This window comes from Calypte anna, chromosome 2 (genome assembly GCF_003957555.1).
Source record: "Calypte anna isolate BGI_N300 chromosome 2, bCalAnn1_v1.p, whole genome shotgun sequence".
NCBI classification, from domain to species: domain Eukaryota; kingdom Metazoa; phylum Chordata; class Aves; order Apodiformes; family Trochilidae; genus Calypte; species Calypte anna.
The window spans coordinates 100,991,612-101,009,128 of NC_044245.1; positions in this window are offsets into that span (position 1 = coordinate 100,991,612).

Sequence of the window (17,517 nt, forward strand, 5' to 3'; positions counted from 1 at the left end):
CTTCCTTGGGCTCCATCCCTAACACAGCATCCTAAAACCATTTTTCATCAGGGTTATAGATCGAAGTTTTTCTTTTTGGTGTTGCTTTGCTCCTAAGGGGTCCTGGCATGAGATATTGCTGGTATTAAAAAAGGTTTTAAATTTGCAGTAAAGATCCTGAAATATGCAATTGCTGTTCTCGCAGGCAGAAATGCCCTTGTTCATAAGAGTATGAGGAGCAATCACAATATTGGTGGAAAACATTAATGAAAATAAAAATAGAGACAGAATACTTAAGATCTAAATTTGATGTGTCCAGAATAAAATCTCAGCAACATCCTGAAAATAAACATGAACCATTCAAGCTCCATATCCTGTAAATTTTCTGACTTCACTGGGGAATATTAACTTGGCAGTAACTTGGGCTTACTTGCTACAGCATTACTAACATGTGCATCACCTTCCTTGGCCAGCTTCTGTAGTGCAGGCAAAACAGGGTGTTCACTGTTCACAGCTCTTGGGGTTAGTTCCCTCAAGAGCAGACTGGGCTGGTCCATGATAGCAGTTTCTTGGCCTTGAGTTCCTGTGACTGATACATTCCTTTTTTTTTTTTTTTTTCTTTTTCCTTTTTTTCTTTTCTTTTTCCTTTTTTTTTTCTTTCTTTTTGGTGTGTGTGTTTTTTTGTTTGTTTGAGGTTCTTTCTTTTTTTTGTTAGTTGTTCGTTTTTTCTTCCAGTTCCCATAATGCAAAATGCTGTATGGTTTCATTGTAGGGTAGTATTTTCACAGTGTGAAATTCAAAATATGTGTTTCATGCTGATGCATTATGGCATGATAGCATATGAGAGTGACTAAGGATTAAATGCTTGATGGAGTGGTGCTGAAGAGCTAGTTGCAACAGCAGAAAAGTCTGATACAGTTTTCACTAGATAGTAATTAGAATTAATATTGCTCTTGGGGAAGGGTCCCATAATCTTTTCAATCATACCATTTTATTTTTTGAGGCAATTCCATGGGTAGGAGAATAAAGAACTTGTGAGCTAATGAACATCAGCAGCACAGAGGACTAGGATTTGAGAATGAACTGCAGAATTAATGGCAGCTTAATTAAAACTAAAACTAGGACTAGCCAAAGACAGCTTAGGACTTCTTGACTGTGTGCTGTTAAGTTGGTTTTGCCACTCTAGTTGTGAGAGCAACATTTATTATTTTAGCCAAGGTTTACCACCCAAGTATAGAAAGCAGGAAAATGGCTACCTACAGATGGATAGTTTCCTCTTCATTGTCTGTGGGCAGAAGTAAACACTTTGGGTGTGATTATGGTATAAATGAGGGAGGGAGCAAGGAAGTGCTGTTGGGGGCATTGCATTTGTTGGACCCAGCTATTTGCTGTGGCACCCACAGGGGGAACCCCAAGCTGGGCAGGCAGGGATGCTGTATCAGGATTTACTAACAGAAAGGTTTTCAGATGGAAGAATCTGTTTAATTGGCACAAAAGTTGTCTCTCACAGAATCAGCATTCATTGAGAAACAGACAAAGCAAGAAAGTGGAAAAGGATAATGGCTTTTTTTTTTTCATTTAGAAAATCATCATAACTACAGAAACACAGAGGATGCAATAGCATATTTTCTGTTCGCTGCTCACTGCCTCAAAGCAATTTAAACAGCCAAAGGAAATGAGAGAACCATGAAGATATACAGTATTTGTTGATATTCTTGCTGCAGGCAAACAGACATACATAACTGGCTTTAAACAGTTTGGAAGGGAATCCTTTTTTTGAAACATAGGCACAACATATTTTACTTTTTTTTTTTTCACAGTCATGTGCAAATAACATGCAAAAAAGAGAAGGCATATTTCGAGCATAATTGCATGTAATCTTAAGTAAAAATATAATTAACTTTCCTTGCAGTAACTTTCTACAAAGTTTCTTGGTAGAGGGAAGAGGTGGTAGATGAGAGTGACTGACGATTGTGATGTACACTGAATGAGGTGCTTTCTCCTTTTGGGATGGGTTTGCTGATGGATTCAATTTAAAAATCTAATCTTTATAAATCAGCCTTTCCCTGTTTGTTGTTATTCCACACTCCACTGGAGTACTCCATGCACAGTGTGTGAATATTGACTTATCAGGAAGCCCAAAACCTCCTAAATCAAGGGAAAATAATACAAAGTATTTGTACTGATCAAAAGTTAATATGGGGGAAATATTAAAACCAACTTGTTCCCCATGCATAAATGTTTCACACATGCCAATTCCTTTAATAATCTTATAGGGTCAAGTGTATTTGATTCTTTTAAAGGTATAACATTCTTTAATACCCCTGTGGAGCAACCCCTGAGAAGTAAAAATGACATGCTACAAAAATCTCACAGGGGTGACAAAGAAGTCTGTGACAAAAACAAAGTTTTGAATTGAGATTTCCCCCCAAGCCATCTAAATCTCACTTTGTATCTGAGACCACTTTCTTCTTCCTCACTTCCTAAGCTTTTAAGTTTCATAAATAGAAAACACTGATATGGATGCATTGCTTTTAAGTTTAACCACACACACTTAAAACATATGGCTAGACCAAGTAGCAAATAGTCCTTTAGTCCCCATGAGGCTTCCAGAAGGCAGATGGACAATTTCTCCATACAGATAGAAGGCTGTGCTGGAACAGAGGGGAGCCCTCATCTCAAATGATGTTTCCTTTCAATTGGGTCTAAGTGTCTGCAGAGCCCTCAGAGCTGCAGTGTGCAGCTTTTTCTTGCCTGTGTAAGCTCCCTTCCCACTCCACAGCCTTGCCTTGCTTTTGTAAAGTGCTTCATCTGCTTGTCACAAGAGTAATGATTTCTCGTCCACCAAAGCAGTGGGATGAAGTTTTCCAGCATCAGTTTAGAAAGAGAAAAGCAGAGCCCAGGGAATCCTGCAGAAAGCCTCCCTGTGAAAAAACCACACAAATACTTTTATGGTCAGGAGACAGCCATGCATCTATGAGGAATACATTTCCAGCATCTCACAGTGCAAAGTCAGCTACAATTATTACAAAGGTCAGTAAGTTATCACAAGAAAGGACATAAAGTTAACCAGCCCCCAGCCTTCTCAGCTTACTACAAGAAACGATTACTTCTTCTAACAACCCCTCAGCATCCTGCTTTCTCAACATGTTGGGGAGCACTGAAAGTTAGTGCCTTTTTTTTTGTTTGTTTCTAGGTAATTTTCTATCCTGCATCTGCTCTTCCTCTCACATCCCACTTCTGGTTTATTTTTACTAGCCTACCTCAGACAGTTCTTTGCCAAGCACAGCTTTTGCAACTCCATGAAACAACAATTTCAACTCTGTTTTCTTGTTCTGAATGTGGTGTAAATTCTGAACCACATACATGGATCACCTTCTCCAACTTGTTTGTATGGTGTTCTCTCAGAAATCTTCTCTGTTGAGATAATACAGAGGAAAAGATAGACTTCTTCCAGATTCAACTGACTTCTTGCTCACAAAATCTAAGACCATTAAAAAATATAATTTTCTGCAAAACATATTAAATACTTTGCAAAAATTAATTCAATGAATATAAATTGTCCAAAAACTTGCGATAATTTCAAAGACTTAATTTGATCATCAAAGCCTGAAAATGAAGAAAATGCAACCCTGGAAGAATTTTCAAGAAAGGAGCTGCTCCCATTGCCAGCACTTCTTCTGGGATCCTGAGCCAGTTGAATGCCACCTGAGACAGAGGCTCTTGAAGATACCTTTCTTTCAGCACTCTACTAATGATGGATTTCACAGATTTTCACAATTTCTTTAGCAAATCTGCTGACATCTCAATTAAAAAATCCTAACCATGAATAATATCATCTACCAATGGGATTTTAAATTCTGAAACCAAACTTCTGTCTTTTTTCCAGCTTCCTGAACTTGAGAGCTTTCAAGTCTGTGGATCAGCATCCCTTCATCCTGCATTGCATAGAAAAAACATACATAATTTTAACCCAGTCTAAAAAAAGGAGCTGTGAATGAAGAAAGGATGTAGTATCATCTCAGCTGGATTGACTTAACAGACCCCTCAGTACTCTGTCACTTGCAACAGAGTATGTTCAGTACTGAAAAGCCCAATGTGTGGGGAGTGTGTTTTAATGGGGCTGGCAGTTTTCATCCAGCATTCCCCTGGTACTGGAAGCTGTTTGACAAACACAAACTCTTGACACCTCTCTTTTGGTAGGATTATGCCCTCATTACACTGTAAATATTATTGTCCCCCAGAAGGCGGGAGGAGGTGAGGTACTGAAAGCTGAAGGTGCACCTTTGCTGACATGGACAACCATCTGAAGGTGTGCAGCTCCTGTTCATGTATCAGTCACATGTTAAAAGCATATCCTTTCATTATAAGAGTACCTTTGAGCTGAGCACACAGCTCTTCTATTGCCACTTGTCACTTGTTCACAGAGCCACCAGACTTGTCTTTAATCAGTCAGCAGAAGACTGAAAAGTGGTTTAGTTCAGAAATTTACAATGCGGTCTCTCATTACAAATGGCAGAGTGAGCTGGTGAGCTGGTAGCGATGGTCATGAAATATGCATGTGAACAATGAGTGCTGAGTGGAAATGGAAGCTGCTAGGGTCCTGATTTCATTTAGGCTAATGTAAATCCATAGAGGTTTCTCCAGAATTATCTGGACTAACAATGTGGGATAGCAGCATAAAGCATCCTTAATTCCAGCGAATGCAAATTACATCAGAGTGGAGTCTATTATTTCAGCATGAATATTTAGGCATTTGATTTTTGCCCTCTCATGACTAAGCTTTACTGCCAATGAAGTAGAAAAGCTGAAAGGAACTTATTCAGGATATTTTCTTACTGTATATCAAATGCTTTTTATTTTAGGCTTGATAATTTGATTAGTACACTGCAGTATTCAGGACATCACATCTAATCACAGTTAAATTATCCCAGCACAATAAATCATAAAATCCAAGAATGGTTAGGGTTGGAAGGATCCTTGAAGATCATCTAGTTTCAACACCCCTGCAGGGGCATGTAAGAAGACAGTACTTAAAATGAAAGGCGTGGTTAATACAGACTCTAGGGGAGGAGTTAAATTATAATTTAAAGCAATAACAAGAAGCACAGTGATGCTCAGATCTATAGTATGATTGTGGAGTAGAAGGCCTTAAAATAGTTCTGACACCGATTTTGCAAGTAATTTTTGTATAGTGGTGAATCACACCTAGACTAATATTTTGGATGTGTTGCTCTGTCTTTCAGTTTGCCCCCTTCCTTGCATGACACCACTGCTGCAAAGAATTTCCTTCCCTACCAGACCTTGATCCCTTCCAATCAGACCTCTGGGCTCTCACCAATTTTCAGACCAGCCTTGTCTCGTTGTACAATTACTGTGAAGTTTTGATCTGTCTATTTAAAAATTTCCCATAGATTTCCAGAATCACTGATGCTGAATCACTACTTAGAGTCATTGATAGAGAACATTGACTTCGAATGTTCTGATGTTGCTTCTGTAAAATTCTTCTGTATGTCTTATTTTTGATTCTAAGGGAAGGCTTTCTTACCCTTGCTGAGAACTGCTAACAGTGAATATAATTCAGGCTTAATGAGATGTGAACAACTTTGGGTACTTTTTAATCCTATGGGAAGACTGCTTGGCTATTGAGCACTTTGATGGTAGGAACTGGAAAAACATTGCAGTCCCAAAATTTTGTTCCTGAGGGATGTGAAAGTGATTGAAGAAAACACTTTCTTGAAATTGGCCACCCTGATAGATTTGTCCTTTTCCTTCTGTCTCAGATATACAGCAATTACAGTGAATAGCCAGCATGACTGGGAAAGTGGGGAAGATATAATAAGGATTCAGATCAGCTCAGATAGATCCAGCAGCAGTAACATCAGTTCACAGGTTTGTACAGACATATATTTTTCTATCCATCTTGGTGCTAATATAGTTAAGACTATTTATAATGCTTTGTTGTAATAATACTAAAATTAACTTTCTTTTTTTTTGAGTTTGAGTAAGCAGAAGTAATTTAGTATGTTGTTGAAGATCCTGCACTAGTCTACATGCATCTTCATACAGTCTGACCTCAGCTGATCATTTTTTTTTAGAGGATTACCTGATAATTCTTTTAATTCAGCACTCAGCTGACTAAAATGATCCAAAGGGGGTCATCATCACCTTAATTTTTCACAATCATTTGCTTGGGCTCTATCACAAAATGATACCTGTGTGAACTTTGTGAGTAAATTACTATCTGTTCAGTCTACAAAGAACTGTGTGGTACAAAGGACCTAAGTCACCAGCACTTTCAAATGCACTTTTCAGAAGGATGTTATTACTTCCATAAATCAGTAGTAGTTTTTTTTCAGTTTCAGATTATGAAATCTTTTTGTGCAAAGTAATTTTCTTTTTTTTTGAAGGTGACACATCCTTAATTAACATACTTTAGTTCACTTAATATTTATAGCATTTTGCCCAATGGTTTTTTTTCTCCATTCAATTAAATGCTACTTGTTCAAACTCTGAAATCACTGTTTTAGTGACACAATATTTGCTGTCTCAACTAAATGCTGTGCTTATGTTTGGTTACTTAGGAAAATAAGCACTTTATATTCATTATCTTACTCAGTAATTGGAACATTTTGTTATTTGATGCTAACTGGTTATAAGTGTTGGCATACCGATAAACATATTTTGTTGACTTCATAGAAGTCAATATTAAATAAACAACTTCATACAGGAACTTCATCTAAACTATGAAATTAATAATAAATATTCTCAAATAGATGGTTTCCAGCGCACAGCCTTTTGAATAATTTATAAGTTAGGCCCCTTCTGTAGGTCTTTTCATATTTAATGCATTAAGTTGGAGTATTTATTGCATTTCTGAAAAGAATAAAGAATGAGGTTCAAGAGGAAAATTACTCAGGATTCATATGAAAGTAAAACCAAATATTTTCGGTCATATATAAAACTAATTAGGGATAGACTGTGCCTTTAGATAGAACCTTAAAAACCCCCTCATTCATCCCATCCTCAAGAAAAGGCTTAAATTCTGCATTCACATCTGGAACATCACATCTCCAGCACTCCCTCATTATGCAGGGCAAACATTTGAAGAAACCCTTAAGAAGCTGTGATGGGCTCTTTCTCCTATCACAGGCAGCAAAAAATGAGCCCTGACTACCTGCTGCCTGACTCCTTCCCTCCTATGGCCTCCAGGAGGGCCTGGGGGTGCATCTCCAACCCCATCTCTGGGCTCCTCTGGTCAGCCTGTCTGACAGAAATATGCAAAAGTATTGCAAAAAGGTCATTTTATGCACCTCTTTATAAACTGGCTTAAGGCTATGGGCAATCTAGCTCCTAATGATAACCATATATGAGTTTATTTACTGGAGGAGCAGTGTTTTCTTGAATTAATACCTGAAGACAAACCTTCAAGCCCACCTCCATATGTGCACCACAAATGGCTGATTTGGTGCCTGACTGGGGACAGGGCTGGGTATCTGTGAAGCTGAATTCTAAGTGGTCATTTCAGTATGAAATGCTTGAAATGATCAGTGTTCAGTTTGACAAAACACTTGATGGGGAGAGGGTGGCCATGAGAAGAGATGGAGTCTCTGCTCCATGTTGCACACTTGGATTAGATACATAGATAACAGTCTACAACTCAGAGAAAATACAGATTTTTTCAAGAGCTGAAAACCACTGGCCTGTCTACCTTTCTTGTGGTAGCAAAAAACCTAGCAGTTTGCATTAATAATGATGAATTAGTTTCTTCTCAAAATCTAGAAAACATATAAGCAAGCTCTAAAACCAGATCACAGCACAGAAACAAAAAATACTTTTTTGTTAAAATGAAAATTATGGAGCACTTTTTTGTGTCCTTCTGATACATTCTGCAAAAGCCAGGAATTGTTTGTAATGCAGGTCTTCTGAATGTCTTTAAATTATTAAATTTACATATTTTTGATATGAAGATTAATGTTGCTCATGTATGCAAGATATTTTGCATCTGTAACACACAAATTAGCATTTATTATTAGCAGCTTGTTGCCTATTTATTCTGCTGCATTACTCAGTTGTCTGAAAAGGACACATTTATGGTATGGCTATCACTAACAAGATTCTTACCGGTTCAAATGGCCTGATCTAAGATACACAAAGGTAAATGAATAGCATGAAGTACACCTTAGTCTGAAGGCTTGCAGATCCAATAGTTCATACTGTGATACCAGGCTCTGATTTCATTTCAGTTTCATGATGCAGCAGAACTTCGCTGTTTAGGAACAAGCTGCCTGAGTCCATGATAATGATTCATGCAGAAACAGTAGAAAAGCAGCTGCTCAGATTTCCATCTTTAGTCCTGAAATGGAAATATTTTTTTACTAGAGCTCAGAACCACAGGTCAGTCAGTGCTTTGTCTCTGAAGCAGAGGAGGTGCTTCCCAGCAGGCCACAAAAAAGCATGTGGATGCTAACAGTGGCTGAGATTTCAGAGTACACAGTATTTGATATCATTAGCCTTGCAAATCTCTCTAATCATTGTACTGGCACATTCCTGTAAAGCTAATTTTCTGATGCACAGGAGCACGAGTGCTGATTTAGACACTACATATTCTTCCGAGCATTGAGATGGCTGGAAGCTGTGTCTCAAAGTGCAGAACCTTGAGGTCCTTTCGTCTGATCCAGACCTTTCTGTTTTCTGTGCATGCACACAAAATGACACGTGATCTACCAGACTTCTACTGGCCACCATAACTGAAAATTTTTAGAGTCTTGAAATGAATAATTTAGTTTTCAACAGCCTGACTGACATACACTGATCATTCAGTAAAGGCCCAGAGGCGCACAATTCTTTACACTGATTGGATAATTTTGCTAGGATTACTTAATAAATCACTGTATGCAAATATTAATAATATTTATTTGCAAGTTATGCTTCCCATTATTTATGTGAGTCTATTCCAATAGTGTTTTCATTAAACACTCTGGACATATGTTATAAAAATTGGTTGCAGATATCACTGAAATTCACACTCTGAAGATCTTTACCACATCTGCAGTACTTGTACTGTTGGTTTCCCTGCTATTGTCCAAGTAAGCAATTATGCAGAACACATACCTTTGAGTAAAATATTTTTTTTTTATTTTTTAATTCCTAATCAGAATAAATTCATAGACAGGAGAATAAATGCTTCTTTCAATTCTATTCTAAAGAGAGCAAATTATTTATACTGATGGTTTGAGACGAAAATGAATACAAGATTCCACCTTTTACCCTACGTAACAACCTGATGTAACCTTTATGCCTTCTTGACAGGTCTTTTCAATAGGAAAAATATTTAGAGGAAAAAAAGAAAAATATTTTCCCTCTCAGTGTTCCCGTAGCCCCCCCAAAATTTAAAGTTCTCTCAGACAATTGAAAATGTAGAAATCAACTTTTCCCTCCTTGCCTTCAGACATTAAGCAAAATAAATGTTATTGTTTTGGGTCTTCTTTTATTTAAAACATTAGTAGGCCATAGCAACAACAGAGGTAAACTGGAAAAAATTTTTAGTCCTGTTGCTTGACCAGGACCAGTCTAAGTTAGTCCAAATGGCTCTGAAGTTTGCCAGCTATGTTCTGAAGCAAACAAGTACTTGGGTGACTGCTTAAATACTTGCTTTACTTATCGTACAAGGTGGCCCCTGCTTCCAGACAACTGGAGAACATGTTTCCCACATCCCTTCTGGTTTTTTCTTGTTTTCCTCCTCTCCCCTCAGTATAAAAAAATCTCAAGTAACCCCTATTTTAATCCTCACAGATATATTGTTTTCCTGATAGAAAATAGAATTGTTCTCCTGTTTCAGTTGCTGGTTACTGGAGAGTCAAGGGTCATGCCATTATCTTCTCTAAGGAGCATCATACAGATTTAAACACAATAATTTGTCAGCAAGGACTGAATTAAAAATCTCTGTGTTCCTCCTCAGGGCCTGGAAAGAACATAGTCTAACAGCTGGAGATAACATAAGTAAAGTGCAGCAAAGCCTATTACATAGAAAGTGAGAAGTCAATACCATGTTCGTAGTAATATTCTGATATGAAGGAAACTATCTTGTGTGAAAACACTTCTATTGGATTTTCCTCAGGGCTATGAGGAATGAACCATCAGTGATTTAGCCATGCTGGATTAAGATGTTACTGCTCCTAAACACCAGCACAACCTGATTGGTGCTGTGCAAGGGAATGCAGTTCCTTGGGAAAGAGGGAAATTGCAGCTTTCTGGTAGGTGAATATGTCAGTACCTCAGGTGCAGACTGACAACCTGATTGAAACCCACCTCACTGGGAGTTCAAGGGAGCAGAGTGGTGTTCAAAGGAAACACTCTATTTTGATACTCTTGCAATGGTAGCAATAATTTCCAGGCAAAAGCAAAATTTCCCACGTCACCTTTTTTCCATCAGAGAGTGGAGAAGAAAAGGAAATTGGCTTCTAAGAGGTTTTCTCAGTCACCATATTCCCATGTGTGGGTGACTCTGCAGGCTTGCTTCAATAGAGCAAAAGGTGTATAGATGGAGGCTGGCATCTTAACCACCCCATCCCTCTTCACCAGAATTTTTTTCACTTGGTGTACCAAAGCCTGGCAGCTACTTGTTCATAAAATAATTTTTTTAGCTTGTGCTGCCATCAAGAAGCAACTTACACAGTATCCCAGATGAGATTCAAATCCAGCAACCCAGCAGAAAAGGTCTCCCACAAGAATCTATAGGGGTCTGGGGAATTTGCTTAAAGATGTAAATATTGAAGGAAGAGGTTTGAAAAAAAAAAAAAGAGGATAGTAATGTTACTCTCTGAGAGCTTGAAAGAGGGGAAGAATAAGGATACCACATCAGGAGGGAAGGTGACATTTGCTATTGTATCCTAATAAAGTAGAGAAATGATGCAGACAATTTGAGGAGGAATCATTCAAAGAAAACTATCAGTAAGGAATTTACACTGAAAAAGTAACAAATTTCTACACTGAAAAAAACAAAGTAGCCAAACAAAAAGAAATTAGAAAAAACTGGCAAGGCAAGATTTTGAATTGCCAACCTGGGAGATATTAATCTATGTAGGATGGCTAAGAATAACTCAATCCAGGCAGACGCAGAGAGATGGAAATGACAGCAAGTCCCTGCCAAATCTGTCTGCAATGTCATCCTCATAAATTCTCTCATTTCGGTTCCCGGGAGTACAAGACTCATTTTATCTCACATAGTACAATCACAATACTTCTTATCACAAAGGCAAGCCTGCTTGGTTCATATAAACTGCACCTATCTTAGCTGTCATCTAGGATTTATTATTATTATTATTTTTATTATATTTATTATATTTTTTTATATTTATTATTAATAATTATTATTGCAATGAACTGCATTTTGGCTGACTGAATTTTTTTGTTAAGCCTTACTTGACCCTGGATTGGAGCATATATATTGAGACCACCAGTGCTACATTACACAATGCAACTTCTGAAAATAGATGGCATGACATGCTAATCTCAACTCAGTACTTCATTTGGAGTCCCGTGTCCAGATCCAGCCTCCCCAGTGTAAGGCAGACATGAAGCTACTGGGAAGAGTCAGGCAAATGACCAGGAAAATTATGGAAGGACAGAAGCATCCCTCATACAGAGAGAGGATGAAGAAACTAGGGACTGTTCAACCTGTAGGTTGAGAAGGCGTCTTAGGGAAATATTCTTGTGTACCAATACCTGATGGGAGAGTAAAGAAGATGGAGCCAGACTCTTCTCATCAGTATCAAGAGACAAAAGGCACAAATTGAAACACAGGAAATTCCATTTAACCATACATTTATTTTTTTTTTAGTGTAAGGATTGCCCAGAAAGTTTGAGGAGTCTTTATCCTTAGAGATATTCAAAACATAGATGAATACAGTCCTGAGTCATGGACTCCACCTGACCATGTTCTGAGCAAGGAGTTCTACTGGATGATCACCAGAAGTGCCTTTTAACCTCAACTAGCCTGTGATAAGTATGCTGTGTAAATGCAAGGAAAAAAAGCCTACCTTAAATATTAAGATATATAATTAAAATGGTGTATCGTTTTACTGTGCATAGCCCCAGAATATGTTGTTCAATGCCACCATTTATCATAACACCTTTATAACACTGGCTTGCTACATCTTATAGGGCCATTAGGCTGATAATCTACATGATAAAAATCTGTATATTGTTGTGTTATACTACTTAATGTACAGCAAAATATACGATGTATCATGAAAGCAGGAACTGTTGCTGGATTTTCCAACACTGTTAACATTTTATGTATATATATATATATATGCATATATATATATAAGCTTCAAAACATAGTCACATTCAGGCTCTTTGACATGACAAATATTAACTGAACACAGAGTAAAAAGAAAATAATTTTTTGGTGCCTAAACCTGAAAAGGACAGAGCTCTCTTTCCTTAACTTGAGGGTAAAACTCTGCTTGGGATAAATGGGAGTGTTTCTATTCCATTCACCAGGGCCAGAATTTTGCAACTAGTCAGCTTTGAGTTATGATTTTAAACTGATCAGCAAATGGTCCAAATCAGCCAATGCAAAATACTGTGGCATGCTTTCATAGATTTGGCCAGTTTACAAAGAGCTAAGAAAAATTCAACCTGTTAGCTAAAACTTGCGCTATTAAGACCCTAAAAATGCTCTAGCATTTCCTATATATAAGATTCCAGCAGAGCCTCAACTTAAAATGTATGTAACAGGTTTGGAGATCCTAACCATCCTTTCCTGCTGTTCCCAGTTGTACAGCCTGGTATCACTAATTGCCCACAAAATTTCTGAGACTGGCACAAACAGAAGCTGCATCTCCCAACACCCTTCCCTCTCCATCCAGAGGGCTGGATGAAGTCTTAGAGTTTTCCTCCCTCCCATCCAGAGGGCCAGATGACATCTTGGAGTTTTCCTGGCAGATGACTAAAGGGAACAAGAGTGCAAGTGCAGAGGGAGCTTCAGCTCAGGAAGCTATCAGTAGCCTGCCAACTCTTCAGCATGTTTTGCTGTCCCATGGGCATTACCAGAAATCAGTTGTCTAGCATAAGGGATGATAGATTTTCCACTCAAATGAGTTTCATTGATTTTTAAAGAGTAGGGATGACTTGTAAAGAGGGCAGGCACCCGGCTGCTTAGGGAAGAGCTGGAGGTATGCAGGGCAAAAACATGATGGTGAAATGGGCAAGCAAGATCTTAAGTAAATGAGATTAAAATCCTTATGAAACTGAACAACTGGAATGCCTCATTTATACCTACCCACATTTTGGATTAAAATAAATCTATTTGCAGTTCACCTTTCGTAACTTCCTGTGAGATCCCTTATCTAAAGAAAAGCAGAGGACAGTAATGTTGACATAAATGGAAGTACAAATGAATGCACTGACTTTATTCACTGTGTATTGTGACTTTAAATTGAATTTCTTAAAGCATATACTCTGTGACTTTATCCATTCTGTCACAGACTTCTAAAACACACAGGCTTTCTGGGAACACAAGAAGGTACAATGATTATATATATTTTTAATGAGTTAAAAAAGTCAGAATATTAATGTCACACATAGCACAAATATTAGTTCTGTAAGACGTATTAAAATGAGTGCACTGCATCTGATTTTATTGTAGCTGATGAACATTAATTGCAATGAAAAAACAGAAATTTCTGACATCATCTCATCATATTCTCTTATGCCTGCAAGCGAAACTTTCAGTTGTTTTGTGGAAGACAAATCCAGATGAAAGTCTGAGTTTAGAGTAGTCCCAGTCGTTATCAGAAGGGATAGAGTATATGTGAAGTAAAGATGCTATCCGTCGTAGTTTTCTTACTACATATTATATTAATCATGTGAAATGGAAAAGAGAACATGTTAGTTTACCTGAAAATGTCACAAAGTGAGGAAATACTGTAAGGAATTGAAAGAAAAATCTTACAGGACAGGAACCTTATTCATCACTATTTTATCTGACTGATATTGCTACAGGTATCTCTGCTTGGGGCTATGAGGCAGTGCCCAGTAGAAAGAACTGGGAATGTCCCAGAAGTTAGAAAACCTGACTTAGGAGGAAAAACTAAATAACCTGCAGTTGTTTATACACGGCGGAAAAACAAACAAACAAACAAAAAACCACAAATGCAAAACCAAACAAAAAACCCCAAACAACAAAAATCAGTGATAATATTCGTAGGCATAAAAAGTCTTAAGTGGAAAAATAACCTTACGCTGCAAGAGAAGTTGCAATGGGGATAAGCTGGAGAAAGGAAGATTTGGTTTAGATAGTAGGAAAAAATCAAATGTTTTACATCTCTGTTTTCTGGGTAATAGAGTTTGAAGGATTTTCATAACCTTGCTTTTAGATTTAAAACCCAATTTCAAGAAGTTGTTTGAGTGTACAGCTCCCAAGATTTGGAGAGGCCCCAAACGTGTTACATTTATGGGATCTGCAGAGGCCATAACTAGGGTAAGAAAAGAAGAGGAGATCCTACCATACCCCGGTGGGTCATCAAAATAGTTAAACCAACAGACACATGCCCAAAACCTGAACTGAATGTGTGTCTGTCTGGAAACAATAGATCATGTCCAGAGATTAAAACTACATGTGTAGGGTAATAACATTCTGTGTTTATGGTCATTACTGATTTATAGACATACTCCTGTGTATATGTACATCTGCAGAAGGAAGACTACAGACAAGCAGCAGGTATTTAAAAGCAAAATTGCACTATTTGTTACTGGTGTTAATAGAGCACCAACTTGTCAGTCTTGCTGAATTTCATCTAAAGTCCTGATATAAGGTACATCCATACCAATGAATTTTTTAATGTAGAAATCTCTTTTGAGGTTGGAATTATGTATCTTTTTTCCTCGTTCTTAATTTGTTTGGAAGAGGAAGTGCAGATTTTCAGATCTAATTATTTAATTGCAGACTTGTAGTGAGCCTATTAAAAGCAATACATAATTGAAACAGTAGAGAATTGGAAAACAATGGCTGGATTTCTGTTGAAAACAAAGGAAGGGTTATTTTTAGTAAAACTTCTCAGTTTCTTTCATTTTGTTAAATTGAATGTGTTGTTTAAAAACTGTAATTTTAAAAACTACTTATGTTTTTCATTACAATAAACATAAACACTGTTCCAGCATTAGCCATTGCATGAGTCACTGAAGTAAAATCTTGTGCAGGTTGGAAAGAGTAGGTTAGTTGGTCCAAAATCTGAAGATAAATTTTCTGCAAAGCAACCCAGATAACTGACTGTAGAAGAGGAAAAACCCTTGTACTCAAACTGGAAAGCTGTGGAGGAGTTTAAAACCTTAGCAAGAAGAAGAGATTTTGGCCCCAGTCCTGTCACCATGAGCAAGAGGTGAAGAGGAAATACTGTCCAAGGACTGGATAAAGCTGAGCTCTATAGGATGCTCTCAGGTGCAGCACAGCACTGCCAAGAGACAGCATGAGCCAGGGGGCTGATCCCGCCACTCACAGCAAACTTCCTAAGGGAGCCTCAGAGGGATGGAGCTGGAGAGGTGCAATCTCCATAACAGGGGCCCACAGCAGCAGCACCAACAGAGATTTAAGCTGTGGTTATCCTATAAAATGTGAGTGATGATACCTAAGTTTTCCTTTGGTCTCGGGCAACACCTACTGTGGAAAAATCCACGGAGGCTTAAGAACAACATGTAGTCACCAATACAGTTAAAGTGAAGTCATCTATTGTAGCAAGACGAACCTATTTTAGGGTACGGCGCTTCAAGGTCCAACCAGGTGTTCCAGCAGAGACTCACAAACAGTGCTCCGAGCCTATAGTCCACAGGGTTGACTAGCCTGGATCAGTGCTGTTGCTCTAAGAGCAACTGATCTCTCTGCCAGCTAGCTCAGGACTGAGCTGAGCCTGTGCTTCAGGACTCACCTTTTATTGGCCCCCTGGTCCTGCTCATGCGCAGTGGGGGCCCACTCTAATTGGGCACAGGTGGGCTTGACACAAGCTCATGCTCACTCCCTGGCAATTAGTGGCACCTGGTTGCCTCGTTACACTACATCTATTAACAATTCACACTCTCTTTATATAGACTCCTTGTTTATATAATGATATCTTGCAGGTGGCTATATCTTGGCCACAAATCCTGTTCTCACAGAACGTCTGCTGGCTACATCATTATGCTGTTGTTATCTTTTTCTGCCGCCAGCTCCCTTATCTTTTGCCCATAGCTCATCTTTCAGTAACCTTGAAACTAGGCCTCAAGGCCCTTAGCTTACTCTAGCTAAAGCTAAATAGTCAGGGTTGCTCACATGTCTGTTTTCTTCCAGACAGTTTCCCAACAACCTACCACTGCTTCTGGAGATGCAGAAAGAGAAGGAGGATCCCTGGGGGTTGCTGAAGGTTTTGTGCTGGCTGCTGCAGAGCTCATTCTGAGACAAACAAGGTGTGCATTACCCAATACTGCCAGAGAAATGGGGGGGTTTCCCTGTTACCATGGTAATGGTCAGAGTGGGCCACTGATGAGATGCCTTACAGGCCAGGCAATATAATGCCATATGCAGCAGGTTGGATGTGGGACAGTAATGGTGTCTATCAGATACCTACTTACCAGAGCTTTTCTAGGTGACTTAAAAAGGTGGCAAAAGTATTCTCTAGACTGCTCTCCTCTCTACTTGGAGAGTGATCTGTATTAAAAATTGGGTATTTCTCACCCTTTCTCAGCTAATATTGGGCACTAATACCACCTGTATTATTATTATAGCCTCCTTTCTCCTATTTGAATTTTTATATTATTCCATTATTTATTAATTTCTAGTACAAATCACTATGGAAGGAACATGCTGCACTTATTTCTGAAAAGAAAACATTATATCTTTCTTAAGGTGTAGGTTCTTTTACAAACCATATAATTTCAATGTTCAAACTAAAACATTCTGGAACTTCTGTTCCAGAAGTGCTGGAACACTTCTACATTCCAGCACTTTTAAACTGGTTTCCTGGAAAGTCAGAGGAGATAAACACATGTGCCTTCGTAATCAAATCAGCTCATCTGTAGCAGAATAAAGAGACAGAAAGACATGTGCCTAGTTCATTAGTCTGTGATATTGGAATGTAAGTTATATAATACATATGGAAATATTTTGCATCTTCATGCTATAGGTGCAGATTTTTTCTTTCTTTTGAAGCAGAAGAGACAGAGGAATGAATCTCCTACTTTTAATTTTAAAGATAATCCAATATTCAGCAGCCTTATGAACACAAAATCCTATGTGGGTGGACATGGAGGTATGAAGCTGGGACGTCAGGCGACACAGTGGTACTGAAATCAAGACAGCAGAGAGAAGAATGAAAGCAGGAAAAAAAAATGACACAATTTCTACTGTTGCAGGTGACAGACACTTAAAAACTTGAGTTTGAGAACTTTCCTAGCTGCAGGTACCTTTATGCAAGATTATACATTCAGGCCCATATAGAGTAAGGAAAGCTTTGGCAACTGCAGCTGTATTTCTCAAAGAGAATACCAATCACTATCTGG